The 5,487-nt window shown below is 40.7% G+C and overlaps 1 pseudogene; it reads left to right on the forward strand.

The window, feature by feature from the left end:
- Positions 1-1,656: 1,656 nt before the first annotated feature.
- On the forward strand, positions 1,657-3,102 carry LOC119237623 (MAP/microtubule affinity-regulating kinase 3-like; annotated as a pseudogene).
- Positions 3,103-5,487: the final 2,385 nt, after the last annotated feature.

Below are 5,487 nucleotides of genomic sequence, written 5' to 3' on the forward strand. Positions count from 1 at the left end.
TCTCATCGAAGGGACAAGCAGCCTGTGATTTGGAGTTTTGGACGTTGAAGAATCTATCCGGGGTAGGATACCTGGTCATTTGTGGCCTTATAAACTCTTCCTTTTTTCCAAATTTTCCCTTTGTGAATAAACCCTGTACTTTGTACTTTGAACCTGAGTGGTGTCTTGCAATTTTGAGCGCACGTGTGAACGATGCCAATCCCCAGGTTTTACAGGTTTTACACAGTTCCATCTATTGGGTCCTGCGGGGAGAATGAGCTCAAGGACCTGCTGGGAGACTGCTGGGCTCACTCTACCCAAGGTACCATTCCAGGGATCCCATGAAGGCAGGCCTATCATTAACCAGGTACATATTGGGGTCTTCTATAAAACTCAACTAAGCCTCAGACCACTAACAAGCCTCTGGACATATATTAAACTACCACTCGTTGCAAGTCAAAGAATGCACAGCTAAGATAAGGACTAATTTGTTCTTCAGAAAAACAGCAAGTCTTTACATACATGAAGTAAACCATAGTCCCTGGTCACAAATCCTGTGTGTCTACAAATTCATGTAAATGTAGCATTGACCACCTTCCTCCCCAAACTGAAAAGTGCCCCAACTATTCTCCAAATAATTCTCATAGCTTCCCTGCTTTTCTACATGTAAAACTTCTTATTAAAAAGTCTTATAGGTGGACCTTCCTTCGACCACCTTTTGCTCGTTCTCACTCAACCCTGAGACTGTCTCGATCTCCCGCCACCGCTGAGCTGGTCTGCGGCAGCGCAGTGGTTGAGCGCCGGGTTGCGAAGCTGCCCTCAGCCTCAGCAGCGCCGGTTCGATCCCCAGCCACCGGGCGGGGTTCCCACATGGTGTGCAGACCTCTCCTGCGGCCCGCTGCTCCCCTCAGCACTGTACTTCGTCGGTCTGCCTGATCTGCTCTCCCTTCTGGCTATGGTGAATTCTCTTACCCTTCTGAGCTTCTGACTGTACCCAGCGCGTGTATAAATAAATAAATAAATCTTTAAAAAATTTTAAAAAATAAAAATAAAAAGTCTTATAGGGCATCCCTGGTGGCACAAAGGGTTAAAAAGTAGAACTGTGAAGCTATCCGTAGCCACTGCAGCATGAGTTAAATCCCCGGCCAGAGAGATGACCCACATGGCACAGCAGACCTCTCCTGACTTGCCCACTGCTCCCCTCAGCAGTTTACTTCAGTCAATCCACTGGTTCTGTTCCCCACTCTGTCTCTGGTGAATTCTCTCAAACCCCCACCCCCAGCACCTCTGGCTTGTACCCCAGTTCTTATATGCATAAATAAATAAATCTTAAAAAAAAGTCTTATAGCCCCTCCATGGGGTGATGGATTTGAGGATTGTCTCTTACCATCTTAGATGTTGCTTTCTAGATATTAAATTCTTTCCCTGCTTCAAATATGTGGTATTCCGTATTTGATATTTTGCTCTGTGCTAAGCACAAGAACCACAATAGCTGGGGCATAAAAGATGTAATCGTCAGCTCCCTGGGCTGTGCTATTGTGTTGTATCCATGCATTGTGCAGAATTAAAGTGTAGTAAAATGTCAAGGAAGACACCTCTGTCAAGTGTCACAAACGAGATATATCACATGAAGGTGTGCAAGAAGTTACCTATCACATTGGGCCCTCTGGAGGTTGATGTAAAAACTCTGAAACTTCTATGCAGATGAAAAACATTACATCAGAAGCTACAAACTGTTGAAAACAATTGGCCAGGGGAATTGGCAAGACACATTTACAGGCAGATTGGTTGCAATAAAAATAATTAACAAAACTCAGTTAAATTCAATAAGTCTACAGAAGCTCTACAGATAAGTGGAAATAATGAACATTTTAAACCATCCAAACTTAGTAAAGATATTGAAAGTTATTAAAACTGACAAAACACTACTTAATCATGAAGTATGTAAGTTAAGGTGAAGTGTTTGACTATTTGGTTACACATGGAAGAATGAAGAAAAAAGAAGTAAGAGCTAAGTTTAGACAGATTGTTCACAGAAACCTCAAGGCTGAAAATCTATTGTTAGATGTTGACATAAACATTAAAATAGCTGACTTTGGTTTTATTCTTGAAGTTACTGCTGACAGCACCTTGGGTATACTTTGTGTCTGTCCTCCATATGCAGCCCCAGACCTCTTAGAGGCAAGAAATGTGATGGCCAGACCTGGACACTGGAATCTTGATATTATTCTTTGTACCCTAGCCAGTGAATTTCACCTAATTGATGGTCAGAATCTACAGGAGCTTTAAGACCAGATATTAAGAAGGGCATACAGAATGTATTTTGACATGTTTACAGACTGGGGATAATTTTTCAAATGTGTCCTGATGCTAAATCTAATGAAATGAGGCACTCTAGAGCAAAGAATGGAGGACAGGTAGATCAATGAAGCACATGAGGAAGGTGGACCATTTGTTGAGCCAGAACTATGATCTCAGATAAAGATATTATGGTAGGGAATGGGATGTTCACAAGAAGAAATTCAAGAATATCTTAGTAAAATGAAATATGATGAAATCACAGCTACATATTTGTTGTTGGGGAGAAAAATCTTCAAAGCAGAATGCTAATGATTCCAGTTTTAGCAGCATTCTTTCACTGGCTAAGGTTAGGCCAAGCAGTGACCTCAACAATAGTACTGGCCAGTCTCCTCACCACAAAGTGTAAAGAAGCTTCTTTGAGCCAGAAGCAGAGACGGCTTAGTGACCATGCTGGCTCAGCTATTCCTTTATTTGTCGCCTTTTTGAAAAGGAGTCAGGCAACCACAGTAGATAGTGACCTCAAAGAAGACAGAATTCCATCCCGGGGAATCAAGCAGCAGTGCAGCTGGAGGAAATTATTGCAACCAGTCTCATGTTCCAGAGTGCAAGTCATCCCAAAAAGAGAGATATTCTTGAGAGCAAGAAGAACTTCACTTCCCCTAGCAGTAACAGTGCATCTGGCAGAAAGACATGATGAAATATTTATGCTTGCCTGAAAGAACTACAGTTGATAGACATTCAGTAATTTAGTTCAGTAAAGAAAGCAACACTATTCTTGATTAGGGAACTCCAGTTGCTTCAACACACAGTACTAGCATATAACTGCTCCCCAAGTGCCAACCTCACCACTTTCCATGGCCAACCTAGGGATGGTGAATTGCAAGGTACATTGACCTACATGAATGCCCCATCCTGTCCTACCCACACTACTTTGCAGACTCCAGGTTGAGACTCCACTGACCTGTTTAGTAAATTATTTTTTAAAAACTCAAGAGGAGTCATATTTTTGATGAACAAAAGAATGAAAAGAAACAAGACCTCACTTGGTGTACTTTACCCTGAAAGGTGAAAACTACCTTCTATCAACCCCTGATATGATGTGGGAAATCCACAAAGTACAAGATGACAATAACTGTGACTATGAGCAGAGAGAACGTTTCTTAACTCTTCTGTGTCCAAGGCAATGGGCATTTGGAACACTGTGGAAGATGAGGATAAGCTAGCTGCCAAGATTGTCTTCGAATAGGGTTCCATGGAAAAAGACATCAGGAGCATCCATAGCTTTCAAAAACATTGTTTTCAAAATTACTAGTGATATAGCCCTGTAATTATAGTGTAAATTAAATAGCAACCTAATGTGTCTTCTCAACACCAATGAGAATATAGAGTAATAATTAGGTAATAATGTTTGCATCTTCTAAAACATGATACTAAATTTTAAAGAAAAGATTAAAAAGTGTATTAATAGTATCCAGTGACTTGTACTTCCTAATAGCCTAGTTCAACATGTATTTTCATATAAGGAAAATATTTAAGCAGAGAAACTCTAATATAATTCCTAAACTCCTTCTATTCAAAGTAGATTTCTTGAAATCTCTTTGACATAAAATATTGACATTTAGGGCCTCCCCGGTGGCGCAGTGGTTGAGTGCTGGGTTGCTAAGCTGCCGGCAGCCTCTGCAGCGCCAGTTTGATCCCCGGCTGCTCCCCGGCCACCGGAGGAGGGTCCCACATGGTGCGCAGACCTCTCCTGTCGCCCGCTGCTCCCCTCAGCAGTGTACTTCGGTCCTCCTGCCTGCTCTGCTCCCCGCTCTGGCTCTGGTGAATTCTCTCACCCTCCCGTGCTTCTGACTGTACCCAGTGCTTGTATAAATAAATAAATCTTAAAATATATATATATATATATATATATATATATATAGACATTTGCTTTTTCTCCCAAAGACATTTTGCCACATTGAAATAAGACAAAGTTTTGAGAGGAGAAACCTGGAAACTATCCTATTGTACAAATGTGTTGAAATAGCAAGATATTTATGAGTTTTGCCAGGTATGGCAAATTAGAATGTTATTTCATCCCATTTTCAAAAAGCTCCCAAGTATGTTCTACAAACCTTGCTCTCTGAATTTTTGTTCTTTTCCTTGATCTTCTACCAAATATTGTTTTAAGGATTTTGTAATCCAAGAGTCTTTGAAAACAAAATTGACAGGCTTGTTCCCCCTTTAAAAACAAGGCACTAGTTGACCAAGAAGGATTAAGGTGATCACATTGAAAGTCTCCATTGGTCAACTTAAATTATATTTCCACTCACTCAAGAATGTCAAGATTTATTTGTTCTTTGAAGTTTTCATGGTATTTTAGCCAAATAGATGAGTAAAACATTCATCATAAGAGCAAAAAAAGCATTATTTTCTACTTTTGATATTTTCTATTATTTGTCTAGTTGGGAAAAAAAAACACCAAGAAGGTTGGCAAATGAAAACTAAATTCAAGAAAAGTACTGAAATAAATCACCTTATTTTTTAATAAGGTTCAATTGCCTCATAAAATAAAGAAATTCTCCACTGAGAGCAAAGAAAGAAACGCATCCTGATGGAGAGAACTGGCTTTTCTAAATGTTGGCTTTTCCTGGGCACCTTATGATGCACAAGACACTCATGCCTGTGCACTGCATATGAACTTACAGAGGTTAAAAGTTTACAAAATAACATTGAAACATAGGGAAACAGAAAATTCTGCTTCTCAAAACAGAAGTAGCTCTGCTGGGCCTCACTGACCACATTGATCTGTCCCTATTGCTGCCACCAAGCCAGTTCCTGGGTGTACCCCCAAGAGAACCTACTATGTCTTGGTTGGGGAGACAGAAATACTGGTGAAGGGAAGGAAAGAACTCTGCCACCTTGCCAAGAAGCCTGAGTTCTCCCTAACACCTGACCCCAGAGTGTTCTCAGCCTGGGCTCCATGTGGACTTGACTCAGCATTGCGGGAATTACCACAATGACAGAGTTGGAATGTTTCCTGCTGAGTTCCAACAATTTTGACTCCTATAATTCTCACCTATATATAAGAGGTATCGTCCAGATCCAGAATATACGAGAAAAAGCAAAACAACACAGCAGCTCATAACATGTCCTCTGTGATCTTACCTGAAATAAAATGATGGAAGGATACTGTCAATCAGTATTTAGTAAGCAACCTCTAAGTGT

The sequence above is a fragment of the Talpa occidentalis genome, unplaced genomic scaffold (assembly GCF_014898055.3).
Source record: "Talpa occidentalis isolate TD23 unplaced genomic scaffold, MPIMG_talOcc4v2.1 talOcc4.10, whole genome shotgun sequence".
Classification (NCBI taxonomy): Eukaryota; Metazoa; Chordata; class Mammalia; order Eulipotyphla; family Talpidae; genus Talpa; species Talpa occidentalis.